This window comes from Talpa europaea (assembly GCF_964194135.1).
Source record: "Talpa europaea genome assembly, chromosome: 9".
Taxonomy (NCBI): domain Eukaryota; kingdom Metazoa; phylum Chordata; class Mammalia; order Eulipotyphla; family Talpidae; genus Talpa; species Talpa europaea.
In genome coordinates this window covers 32,450,022-32,463,604 of record NC_140076.1, presented here as the reverse complement: position 1 = coordinate 32,463,604, position 13,583 = coordinate 32,450,022, and positions in this window count along the sequence as shown.

Sequence of the window (13,583 nt, the reverse complement as noted above, 5' to 3'; positions counted from 1 at the left end):
GAAGTGTATTGTGATGGTCTTTTGGTTTTAGAGAATGGAGAGAGGAATAGAGATGAGGAGGGGACCTAGGATTCCTGCTAATGCACCTCCCATATTGAAATGAGTGTTCAGAGTTCATCTTTTCTACCTTTTTTTAAAAATTTTTTTTATTAAAGATTTATCTATTTATTTATATAAGCACTGGGTACAGTCAGAAGCACGGGAGGGCAAGAGAACTCACAGGAGCCAGAGCAGGGAGCAGAAAAGGCAGACGGACGAAGTACACTACTGAGGGGAGCAGAGGGCAGCAGGAGAGGTCTGCGCACCATGTGGCACCCCCACCTGGTGGCCAGGGATCCAACTGGCCCTGCCGAGGCTGCAGGCAGCCCTGCAACCCAGGGCTCAACAGCTGTGCCACCGGGGAGGCCCATTCTACTTTTTTTTTTACAGATTTATTTATTTATGCATACAAGAGCTGGGGTACAGGCCAGAGGTGCAGAGGGTGAGAGAATTCACCAGAGACAGAGTGGGGAACAGAACAGGCAGATTGAGTAGCGGGCGAGACAGGAGAGGTCTGCTGCGCCATGTGGGTTTCTCCCTGCCCGGCCGGGGATCGAACTGGAGAGACTACGGATTGCTTCTTAGTGCGCTGCCTCACCCCTTGCGCCACTGGGGAGGCCCAGTTTCCATATTTTCAGTCCCTATATGCAGACTGATTTCAGTCCTAAGAGATTGTAGTTCCCCTTTAGAGCACAAGAGGGAGTTTGAGACTGAACCTTTGCAAAGGGTCACCTGGTTAATTTACCAGTCATCATCTTTAAGCCCTTGCAGAAAGACAATAAGGAGATGTACTTCGAAAATTAGAAAGGCAACCTGACTTATCTTACAGATTGTAAGGGAGTGGTAACTGTTTCTCAGTTCCCTGGACATGTATTTGCAGGGGGAAGTCACTGGCAAGCATAATGACTTAGTGTAAAAGCTGTCAGATCCCTTAAAGTAGCTGATGTTTTTAAATAACCTAGTATGCACCACCTATTTTACATATTTTATCACTTTTAATTAATTTTCTTAAAGAGTCAGTGAAATAATCCTTCTTTCCATTTCACAGATGAGCAACCTGTGTGATCCATAGAAATTCACCATATACCTAATGAATGCTGAAAGTTAGATTTGAGCACAGACCTCTCTGATTCCAAACCAAATCATTTGCCCTTTTGATAATTCCACATTGGCTTACTTTTAGAAAGCCTTAGGGTTTATTTTAACTAAATTCCCTTATTTAACAGAGATGGATTAGAAAGGGGGCTGGTCAGAGGTGAGTAATAAATGATGAGACCAAAGGGGGACTTTTTGCCACGGTGTGCTCTTGGACGTGAACACCCTGACCACAAACTATAACTGTGCTCATGTCAAAGCTGTGTAAGCACCTTGCAAGAGAGGGAGGCTTTGGGATTGGTTAGGATTGGTCTCACTCTGGGAAAATTGCCCCTCAGCAGCCACCAAGTCTCATCTCTAAAATGGGCTGACTCCTTCTCCTTCATCAAAGGTCTCAACCCAAATGTCATCTCCACTCTCCTCTGAGAATATTTCCCTGTTTAATCATTCTAACATCATTCCTATGCCTACCCACTTTCTATCCCATCATCTCGTCGGAATATTTCCTTAAATGTGCTTATTCCTAAGTAAAATAATATATTTTATTGACATATATTATTTGTCTCCTCTTCTAGGATTCACCACCTCTGTATGAGCAGGGATTCTGTCTGTTAGGTTCATGTTTTTTTCTGTGCCTAGGACACTGCTAAATGTTGGCACACACTAGCAATCAACAAATCTTTGTGGAATAAATGAGTGATATAATGATGAAAGAACTAGGATCTGAAGATGAAGTCTAGGAATATTTCAGCAAAGAAGAAGATTTTCCTAACTACAAGAATTGCCCAAAGACAAAGCAGTCTTCCCTGTAGGAGGTAGTCTCTCCATCATTGGGGATGGTCTTATCAAGGCTATAAAGGGGCACCTATGTTGGATTGGTGGGAGAAGGCTAATTTCAGGTTCCTTTGGCTTCTAAGCAAATATTAAGTTTTGAACTAAAACCAAGTGCTAATTAGTCACTGTTGATGTTAAGTTATGGACTGAGTATCCTGCATTTTTAATAACCAGGTAAAGAGAGACCCAGAGGGTAGGGGAGGCAGAGACAAGGGGATTGACAGTACTGTTGATAGATTCTGTTCTGAGCTCTGTGAGAGTGGCTTGATTGAGGTGCTGGTGGGCTTACTTAAATCTGAATAAAATAAAGATATTAATCAATAGTCATTACCAGTGCGGTTGCTTTAACCACTGGTCTTCTTGTTTCCCTTCTTCTGGACCATTATTTCCTTTTCCCATGGAGAATGATACTACCCCAGTTAGAAAGCTCTTCTAGTTGCCTCAATTTCCTTTTCCCCCAGCTATATCTCAGCAGCCACCAAGTCTTGTTAATTTCATCCCCTTAAATACCACTGCATCTCCCAATTCAGATCTCATTTCTCTTTTGAAGTCATTGCAACAGCCTTCTCTCTGGTCTCCTTGTGCCCTGGATCTAAGAACCTCCAATCCATGTCCAATTGTGGCGGCTAAGCTCTTCCTAAAGTACAAATTTGGCTGAATCTTACCCCTGGATACAACCCTGTAACAGTAATACAACACCATGATCATTGAGTCCATCATTCTAAACGTGGTCCCAGAGTCCCTGGCTGACCTGGCTTAGCTCTCCCACTCACTCATCATCGATATGATTCCCATCACATTTGAGCTTCCAGAGACTTATGACCTTTAAAATCCCCTGAAGACTTCACATTGCTTAACATATTTGGGCCTTTTGCTCATTCTGGTCCAGCTACCTGGTTTGCTTGCCATGAGTTTAACTCCTACTTATCCTTAAAGACTCAGATTAATTCTCAACTGTGCATCCCAGACTTACCACTGGGACTAGCCTAGCTCTCAGCTCCTCCCTGCTGATCTTTCTTGTCTCACAGTGATAAGTCATACATGTCTTGCCAATTTTTTGACTGATTTTAGTCCTGGCTTTCCCTATTTTCTGTAGCTCAGAAACCATGGGCTAGTTATTTCTTTCTTACACTCAAAATGGTATGAGTCAGTGCCCACTTTGTAGGTTTATTGTGAAAGTTAAATGAGATGGTAGATGTGAGAAATCCATTGTGAGTATTTGTATACCTATTTATTCAGCAAATATCCTCTGACCCCTTCTAAGGATGACCCAGGATAGTAGTGTGAACTTTGCCTTGTGAAACTCAATCTAGTGGATCTTAGAGCCTGTACCAGATCTTAAAGCCTGTACCAGTCCTTTGAGTCAAGAACTGTTTGTTATTTATCCTTGAACAATTAGGAGATATTTGGTGGGTGGATGAGTGGTCATGAATTAACAAATGAAAAAGTGAATGATATTCCAGGTAGAGGAGGAAACTCATGCAAATTCATGGAAATGTTATTGTTAAAAAATAAAATTCATCCAATAAAATTTAGTGACCTAATTGGCTTTATTGAACAATTCATAAATCAGGCAGCATCCTTATCTAGCAAGTAGAAAGGTTCTGCAAAGGCTTGCACAAAATGGAAAGTTTTATAGCCAGAAAGAGTGTAGGACTAGGTTTTTAGCAAAATAAAGATTCAGGCAAACCAATTTTTCCTTAAAGGAAGGTGGGGGGAGCTTAATGTAAATTATCTCACCAGTGCTAACCAAGAAATCCCAGATATTTTGGTTTAGAATTCAACTTTTGGGGAGAGCCTGAAACTACAATTATGTTAGATATTAAGGCTTATTGGTGGTGTGGCAAGAATGACTCCATTTTGGGTCTGTTGTTTCTTTCTTTCTTTCTTTTTAACATTATGGAACTGGTCACATTCAGGGAACCACAAGTAGTTTGATGCTGTTGGAGCTCAGAGTGTGATGGGGCAGTGTCCAAAATTGGGGCTAGAGTGTGGGTGGGACTAGACCACAAGGACCATATGTGCATATTAAACAGATGGACTTCAGAGTATAACAGTGGGGGTGGCGTGGACTTTAAATTGCTTTTAGAAAGACTCCTCTGCTACAGTGTGGATTACAGGAGTAGCTAGGAAGCTATTGTGGGGATAGGATAATGAGGAGGCTGAGGCCATAAAATGGAGAGAAAAGGTTGGACTGGAGAGCCCTCAGCAGGTAGAAGGTACTAGCTTTGGTGATGGATTGTTAGATGTATAAGGGAGAAGGGTTGGTAGGTGTGGTCTGGCTATTCACATGTTGGATGTTTCTGTGTGCAGGGCTCAAATTCCACCTCTGCTAGCTGCTGTGTTAACCAGTTTTACCTCATAATATGATCCAGGAAGAGAATGTACCAGCATACTCATTTATTTTACAAATGAAGAAATGTACATGGAGAAGGAAACAATGATTATGCATGAAGTGGCATTTAAGATACTCATCATTTTCCTCATTATTCAAATCTATTGTCACTTTTGTAGTAGAGTGGTTACAGATCATAGATTTCCCTTTCCGGTACCCATGATCCTTTGTGATGTGATTTTGCTCTTCTTCCCAATCAGATGCAGAGTTTATTCTCTACCTCTTTGAATCTGGTCTGGGCTGACCAATAGAATGCAGTGATGTTGTGCAACTTCTGAGACTAGGCCTTAAGAGATTGTATCTTACACATTCACCTTCTTGGTATGCAGCCCTGAGACCACCACATAAACTGGGTTAGACTACTAGTGGATCAGAAGCCACATGGAGATCTATGACACCTAACTCTTAACCAGCACTAGCTGCCAGACCTTTGGATGAGGACATCTCAAACCTTACAGTCCAGCTCATCTTCAGGCTGAACAAAGCTTAAGAATGTCTCTTGGAACTAAAAGTAAAACCAGCAAGCCGCAAACCCATTCAACCACTGACAAAATTATGAGAGATAATTTTTTGCTGTTATAAGCCACTAAATTTTGGGGAGTGGTTTCTTACGTAGCTCTAACAACTTCTGTGTTCCTGTTATCAGTGAGTGGCTCGATTGTTTACTTGGTTGTTTTAACCAATCCCCCTTTTCCCCCTTGTATATTCTTTTTTTTTTTTTTAAAGATTTATTTATTTATGCATACAGGAGCTGGGGTACAGGCCAGGGGTGTGTGGTGGGTGGGGGCGAGAGGATTCACTAGGAAAAGAGTGGGGAACAGAACAGGCAACTGACTGAAATACACTGCTGAGGGGAGCAGCTGGTGAGGCAGGAGAGGACTACTTCTCCTTGTGTGTTGCTCCCTGGCCTGTGGGGATTGAACTGATGCAGTGGCTGGCAACAGCTTGATAACACTATCTTTAACCCCTGAGCCACCAGGGAGGCCCTCCCTTGTATATCCTACTGAACCTGTCACCAACTCCAGGGATTTTTTTCCATGTCAAGTCCCTCTACTTTCTACTTTCCCCATTGCTATGACATGAGTTCTGGTCTTCTTTCTCTCTCACCTGGTTTATTTCAGCGATTTCTAACTGTGTTCCCTTCTCCTATCTCCCTGCTCCCTCCCTTTTCCAAAGTGTCATACCCACCATGGTCAGAGCTGTCTTTCTTATATCCACATGCAACTGTATTACTCCATCATTTGAAACCTTTTCTTGCAAGGGAAATCCCAGATCTCAAACATGGTTTATGAGGTCTTAGACCATCTGACTCGTTGTCTATCTTTCAGCCCCATCTTCCTCTGCTCCTCTCCTTGACCCTTGTGTTTCTGGAGTTGCTTAACAGTTTCTGGTGACTTTTGGTACCTACCCCAGCTCCCCCATTGCATGGGGCAATCCACTGAAGGAGTCAGATGAAACCACCTGACCTGTCTACACACCTACGCTCCCAGGTTGGCCATGAGAAACTCACACTGGTATGTAGATTTGCACCTGGTAAAGATTTGAACATTCCAAATGACGTCCACACTTATGCTACTAAGAGACTGTCCCTCATTCAATAAAAAGCATCAGTTATATAGTTCATGTAAAAATCAGGAGCTGGAGAAGGTTGAGTACTCTGACAACTAGAATAGATTTAAGGAAATATTGCTCGTAGGACTTTTAATTACAATTGCATTCACTGATCAACCAAAATTCTGTGGTCTAATAGAAAGAACCTGACGTTGGAGTTAGATCTGGAATTTAGTTCTGTCATTTACCATATTGTGATCACGGGCAAATCACTTCATCTTTCTGACTTCTATTTCCTCATCTATAAAAAGAAGGTGACAGAACTTCTCCGGTGGCTCAGCGGTTGAGCGCTGGTTTATCCCCTGCCGCCAGGCGAGGGTCCCACATGGCGCACAGACCTCTCCTGCTGCCCGCTGCTCCCCTCAGCAGTGTACTTCGTCAGTCTGCCTGCTCTGCTCCCCACTCTGCTCTGGTGAATTCTCTCACCCTCTCACCTTCTGACTGTACCCAGTGCTTGTGTAAATAAATAAATAAATCTTTAAAAAAAAAAAAAAGAAGGTGACAATGAATACTTTGCATGTTTGTATTGAGGACTGAGGTAAAAGATGTGAACAAGTATAGCACATTTTAGTTACTAATCTTTATAGTTGTTAGCCAATTTGATCCAAGACAAAAGGTAGAATTTTTGTCTTTCTCCCTTTTCTTACTTGTGCATTTGGATCTGGAAATGAAGATAGTTTAATATAATGTGACATATTTTGCTCTTTCTGGGGGTCACCTGCTAGTCAATAGGGAGGTAATTGGATTGTATCATTTATGCAACCCAAATGTCAGATATGGTCAGTCTGCCCCTTATGGTCAAAGTGCTATGAGTTTAAACCTTAATTTTTACATTGTCTAACCTTTGTAAGTTTCTAGCTCTCCCTCAGATTTCTACAAATTCCATGAGAACTTGTACTATCATATTTACAGAGCACTCAAAGACAGAAGTCTCTAGTCTGCTTTTTTTAACACTTACCTGACAAAGGCCATTGCTTAATTTCCCTAATCACTCATGCTCTCTCTCAGAAAGCATTCCTGAGTGTAATGGCCTTTACTGAAGTCTTGAGAGTCAAAGAAAGTGGTTACATCATATCATGACAAACAACTTATCCCGTTTTAGACATTCCAGTGTTTAAACACTCTGTTGTCCACCTTCCACGAGATGGTTTCTTCTGACCCTTAACCCATATATCAGCTACACCTACACTGACTTTCTTACTCATCTTTTTCTTTTTCCCATCCTAACTTTATCACCTCTCTCTCACATTTTGCCTAGTGAGTTTCAAATTCTTCATTTTTTATGCAGAGCAATCTAGTTTCCCTCCTTCTCAAACACATATCCACACTCTTCAAGACCTTGACTAGGACAAAAGGACCTTCTGTGCAGGAGAGTCTACCCTTCTTGGAAGACATTTCTGGTTTAAAATAGTATTTTTTTCTTACTATAATGACCATAGTGTGTCTTTATTATTGAGTGCTTACTATACACCTGGCACTCTATCACATGTTTTCCAGTAGTGACCTCACTTTTTTTTTAAGATTTATTTTTATTTATGCATACAAGAACTGGGGTGTAGGCCAGAGGTGTGAGGAGCAGGGTGAGAAGATTCACCTGAGACAGAGCAGTTTGCAGAACAGGCAGGTCTACTGAAATACACTGCTGGGGGGAGCAGCGGGATGAGACAGGAGAGGTCTGCTGTGCCATGTGAGTCAGCTCCCTGGCCAGGGATCAAACTCATGCCCAGTGGCTGGAGATAGCTTGATAGCACTGAAACTTTAATCTCTGCACTACCAAGGGGGTCCTGACCTCACTTTCTTATCTAATCTCCTTAGTGACTCTGGGAGACAGGTAGCTCTCACTACTGCTATTTCCACAAATGAGGATGAAGTGTGTGTGTCATAAAAATGAGATAATTTGCATAAGAACATATACAAGCAGGTGGTAGAACATGGGCTAAAAAATGAGATCTGGTCCCAAGCACTCTTTGGACACAAAGAACACACTCTTTCTACTCTACTACATGGCCTTTCAAGGGAAGGAGAAAAAAGAGTAATCAAAGACCTGAGGCTATGTAAATGCAATACCATCTGTTCTCATATTGTTTCACAGCTTTGAAAGGATGTTTTATATGTCATCTCATTATTCCCATGAAGAATGAATAATCATTATCATCACACCCATTTTGAAATGAGGAAACTAGGGCCTTGTGGCAGAAAGGGAGTGAAGGAACAGGCAATGTGTGCTACTTGATTTTGAGATCACAGAGATATTAGTTCTGGGTGATTACGAAGTTCAGGGTGTGATCAGGGGAGCTGTCAGCTGAGGTGATATGAAGAGGAGACCAAAGACTGAGGAACCAGGAAACCACATGGCTACTAAAGTCATCAGGGAGATGGTGGGATGGGGTTGGTGAGGACAACCATGAGCCAGGAATTTCATCACAAAATGGAATTCTCATCACAAAATGAACAATTGGGAGCCCATGATATCCTGAGGGATAGAAGGTGATATGACTGGAGAACAAAGAAAATGGAATTTTTGTAAAAGTTGGAAGTGGCAATTCAACCTGAATTTTTGGCTTTGTGATGAGTTGGGAGTAGGAAAGTGAGAAACCTATAAGAAGAGTCCTGAAGGAGGTCAAGTTTCAATAAAGGCAAAGAAGTAACTTGAGTACTCATTGAAGAAACAGATGGTGTAGGAGAGTTTATTGACAAAGGAACAGGGTTCTAGAAGGCATAGTGGAGAGGGCTTTCAGAGAGGTTGATACAAGGAAGGAGTGTGAAAAGGAGGGGGCTACAATAGTAAAAGGATGAGACAGAGAAATCAGGAACCTGGAGGGGCTGTGAGTTGGGTAGTTTTCCAGGTTGGAGAGAAAAACTACATGAAGATTCATCACAGAATTGTGGGGGAAATGGTATCTGACTGAGATCTCTAAGATTGGGGTGGGGAGACAGTAGGGGAAAAGGCAGGCTGGCTCCTGTCATCTCAGAAGACTTGAAGTGAAGTCTAGGTCAGGATGGGAGGTTGGGATGTTAATTACCTCTTGTACCTGCCTGGCCTGACAGAGCTATAACTTCCTGATGACCAGGAAAGAAGCTTTTCTTATCCAAACTAATGCAGGTAATGGGGGAGGGGGTCATGGAAAGTTTTTGTTTTTGTATTAAGAGGGTTGATGGTAACATGATGACATTTAGAACAATCACTCAGGCTGCTGGTGTAGAAAACGATTTGTAGAGTGGAGGCAGTGAGGCCTATTAGAAGGTTATTATTTAGGGCCGGGAAGAAGTGATGAGGGGTCCTCCTTGGTGGTGCAAGGGGTTAAGTCATAGCACTACGAAGCTCTCTGCAACCCCCACAGCAGGAGTTCAATCCCAGGCCAGGGAGCTAACCCACATGCCACAGCAGACCTCTCCTGACTCCCCTGCTGCTTCCCTTAGCAGTTTATTTCAGTCAATCCACCTGTTTTGCTCCCTACTCTATCTCTGGTGAATCGTCTCACCATCCCTACTCCCCCACCTCTGGTCTACACCCCAGCTCTTGTATGCATAAATTAATTAATTAAATATATCTTTAAAAAAAAAAGAAGTGATGAGGCCTGACGAGGGTGAGGGTCACAGCTGGGGAGATGCAGAGGAAGGACAGGGAGAGGGTCAGTTAAGGAGGTGTTATTATCAGGCTGATAGAGTAAAGGACAATGCCCGGGTTTCTGTCTTAGTTTCCTTAGTCAGTCGTCTAGATTCTGCCTCTCTCTCCCTGAGCTTTGTGAACATGAGGCCATATAACGGACAGGCAAGACACTCATCTATCAACACCTCATCATCAAACCTCTCTGAGAACTCTAGTTAAGTCAAGTCTATGGAACGAGGTGTGAGAATTAAGATGAACCCTAATAGTCATCCAGAAGTTGGGGAGTGCGGGTCCCCCAAGATACCCTCAGATTCCCTACACCTGCCCAAAACGGGGGTCGGGGAGAGGTAGGGGGCGGGGCGAGCATGGACCCCGCCCCTGGGCGGGGCGTGGGTGGGGCCGGGACCTGGCTTGTCGAGCAGAGCAGAGCTGTAGCGGGAGCCTCATCCTTAAGTCGCCGCTGTGGGGACCAGTCCCGACCCACACCACCCGGCACCACCCGCTTCCAGAACCTGGTTGCGCCTTCTGCCGCCCGCTGCCAGCTCCCGCGGCCTCGCTGTTCTCACAGGGAACCGATCGCTGGTCCCGCACCCGAGTCCCAGGTAAGGGGCGCGGCCGCTGCACCCCGCGGGCTGAGCACCGGGACCGAGCCCGGCGCGGGGCGCCAGGGACGGCGAGCGAGCGCTGAGGAGCACGAGGCGACGGAGTGAACGCCGAGCAGAAGAGGCTGAGGGAGGCCGCCGAGGACGGGGCTCCGTGGCAGGGAAGGGCGCTTAGCCTGGGGAGGGGGCGCTGAGGGGCGTCTACTCGGACTGTGAAGGCCGCTGGGGGAGCTCTCAGGGCGGGGGTAGCGAGAGTGAGGGACAAGTAAGAGGGCGCGGGGCTGGGGTGAAAAGGATGAGTGGTTACTGGAGCACAGTGAGGGATCGTTGCGGGGGGCGGGGGGGGGGTATCCCGGGTGGGGGTCGTTGGGAGCCAGGAAAATGCAAGGAAGGAGCTGAGGGGGGCAGTGAGGGACAGTGAAGCCCAGGGACAGTGAAGAGGAGAGAATTGAGGGGCGCGAGGGCCAGGGAAGGGAGTGGAGGTGAAGAGCAATTGGAAGGGCACTCACTGGGTTGGGGGTATGGTCATTTGAGGTGAAGAGCAGTGAAGTGATGAGGTGAAGGGGCCCTGGGCAGGAGGGAGATGCTGATGGAGAGAGGGTAAAGGGATGAAGAGACAAGAGTACGGAGAGCTGGGAGCCAAAGGGTGGAGAGCTGGGTAAGGGCAAGGGGAGTAACCTTGAGGGGGGGAAATGGGTGGGGTTTGCCTGTGGAAATCTTGGAAGAACGGGAAGATGGGAGACAATCCAGACTGTGTCTACCCAGACTGCAGAGGCAGGGGATGGGGAGCTGGCAGAGGGAGAAGCCAGTGGCCTTGGATATGGGCAGTGGGTGTCTGAGCTCCCTCCAGGGATGGGCATGAGGGGAATGGAGGCTCTGGAATGGAGCAGAGGTCTGGTGGCTGGGAGTGAAGGAATTGTTAGGGAACTTAAGAGAGTTTAGGGTGGTAGATACACTGGATCTGGTTGAGGGAGAGGCCAGGTGGGGCTTGTGGTGTGAGAGTGGAAAGATATGGGGGCCCAGAGTAGAGTCCTTGGGTTTTCAGCACTAGCTGTATCTTAGCATCTCAGAAGGCTGAGGAGGGGGCATGGGCACTGGGCCCTGTTACACTGCCACCTGGTATCACAGACAAGAAGAGAATGATGGACCGAAAGATTCATCCATAGGTCATCTCTGTTCTGGAATCTAAGTGTGGGAAGGGCTTTTAAGGAAGGCTGGGTGGCAGTCTGGAAGCTGATAGAGTTGTGGAGGGGAGCTGGAGAGACAGGGTCCTCCATTCCCAGATTCTCAGAATCCAGATGGCAAGGGGTGGAGGATAGTAAAAAGAGTGGATTGGGTGTGTGCGCAGGTGGATACCCACCTGTTCTGTGCCTATAAAGGGTGGAAGACATTGGAAGTCCATGAAAGACCTATCTATGGTAGTGGGAGCCCTGGCGCTATGTATGCCAGAGAAAAGATGTTTTGCCAGAGGGTGGGTCTGTGAATACTTCGTGGTTATGAAGGATTTAGCTAGCAGTGGAGGTGTGTATATTTATTATCAGAAGAAACAATATGGGGAAAAGCTGAAGTGATCTTTTGTTTAAGATATAAATCTCCACTTTTTAAGGATTATGATGTAAAGGGTGGCATCAGTAATCTATAGAAGATGTTTCAGTAGCTTTCTCTCTAACCTTGTGGTTCTCCATCTCCCCAGACTGCATCACAGGAGCTCAATGAATGCTGGACAATTGAACTGTGGTGTTCTCCTGTCTCAGTTTCCTCATCTAACCCCAATAATTGTTGTGAGAAGCAAACATGATAAAGTGGGTGAAAAGAGATTTGTAAACTGGAAAGCACTGCACACAAGACAGAGACTACTGATGTAATTATGCAGGTGTTGCCTACATTCTGGAAAGATAGAATACAATGGCAGCACCTAGTAGAACATCTGGCATTTTGTAGGTGCTCCATAAATGGCAGCTATCACAATAGCTTCTGTTGTCTATAAAAGATGTGGGTGAAACAGTGAAGAGTTGGGCTGAGCTGGGCTGGATTTGGCTGAGCTGGGCCGGTGGTGATGGGTTGGCAGAGAGAATTGTCTAAAGAAAGGTTAAATTAGTAAAGTTAGTAGATTGTGGTTTTAGGAAGACGGTTGCATATAGTAGGGTGAGATCCACAGTTATCTGACTCCCTCCTATTCTCACCAGTAGATATTTCCCAATAAGATGATGGAATTCCATTTATTGAGTACCTGCTAAATGTTCTATACTATCTAGGTGCTTTACCAACATTACTCGTAATCTTTCCAGGGTCAGTTGGTAGGAGAAAACATGAAAGTACAGATAAGATGTATTTTTTAAATTAACTTATTATTTATGCATACAAGAACTGGGGTACAGGCCAGAGGTGTGAGGGTGGTGGTAAGAGGATTCCCCAGAGACAGAGTGGGAAATAGAACAGGTAGATTGACTGAAATATATTGCTGAGAGGAGCAGTGGGCGAGTCAGGAGAGGTCTGCTGCCCCATGTGGGTAGCTCCCTGGCCAGGGATCAAACTCGTGCTGCAGGTGCTGCAGTGGCTGCAGAGAGCTTTATAGTCTGAAAGTTAACCCCTTACGCCACCAGGAAGGCCCAGATAAGATGTGTTTTAAGGGGTTTATAAAACATTTTCCCATGTATTGATTTTAATTCTTAGAACAGTTTGCCAGGAGTTATTTTATCTTATAGATGGAGGAAACTGAGGCCCAAAGTGTGATCTGCCTAAGGCTATACAATCGCTGAGAGAACCAGGGCTTAATCCAGGTCGCTCTGACTCAGTCTTGTGCTCTTTCCATCAAGAGAGAAGTTTATCCATTTACTTAACTGCATTTATTGAGTTGATCTCTTCTTGCTTGATTTCAGGGCTCTTTCTTCCTCCCCTTCTTCTTTCCTGGCTTTTTCCTTAGGTGTTTATTTCTGTTGCTTATCAGACTGAAAGGGTTATTTGTTTTTCACACCCTTGGAGGAGCCTTTTCCTTCTTTCCCCTATCCTGGGACCAGGAAAGATTCCCAGATGGTTCCCGGGCCTTCATCTGTATTGCTAGTCACGGAGACAGTGAGCTACCAGGCTCTATCATTTATGCGACTGTCACAAAAGAGAGGAAAGATCTGACTGATGCTTATCTTGCAAATGCCTGTCTGCACACGCCACTGTGCAGGGACCTGTCTGCTCAGATCTGCCTCAGGGGGCTACCCACAGAGATACTTGCCTGTCCTCCAAATGTCTGAGTAGCCACTACCCCCTCCTGAAAAGAAAAGATCTCCTGGGGGGCTTTCATCCAAACATGCCTTCCGCGTAACCCCTGGGGCCTCTACTCTCCCTATTCTCACACCATTGACTGGGGAAGCTATGCAGTGTACACTTAAACAGATGTTGACTG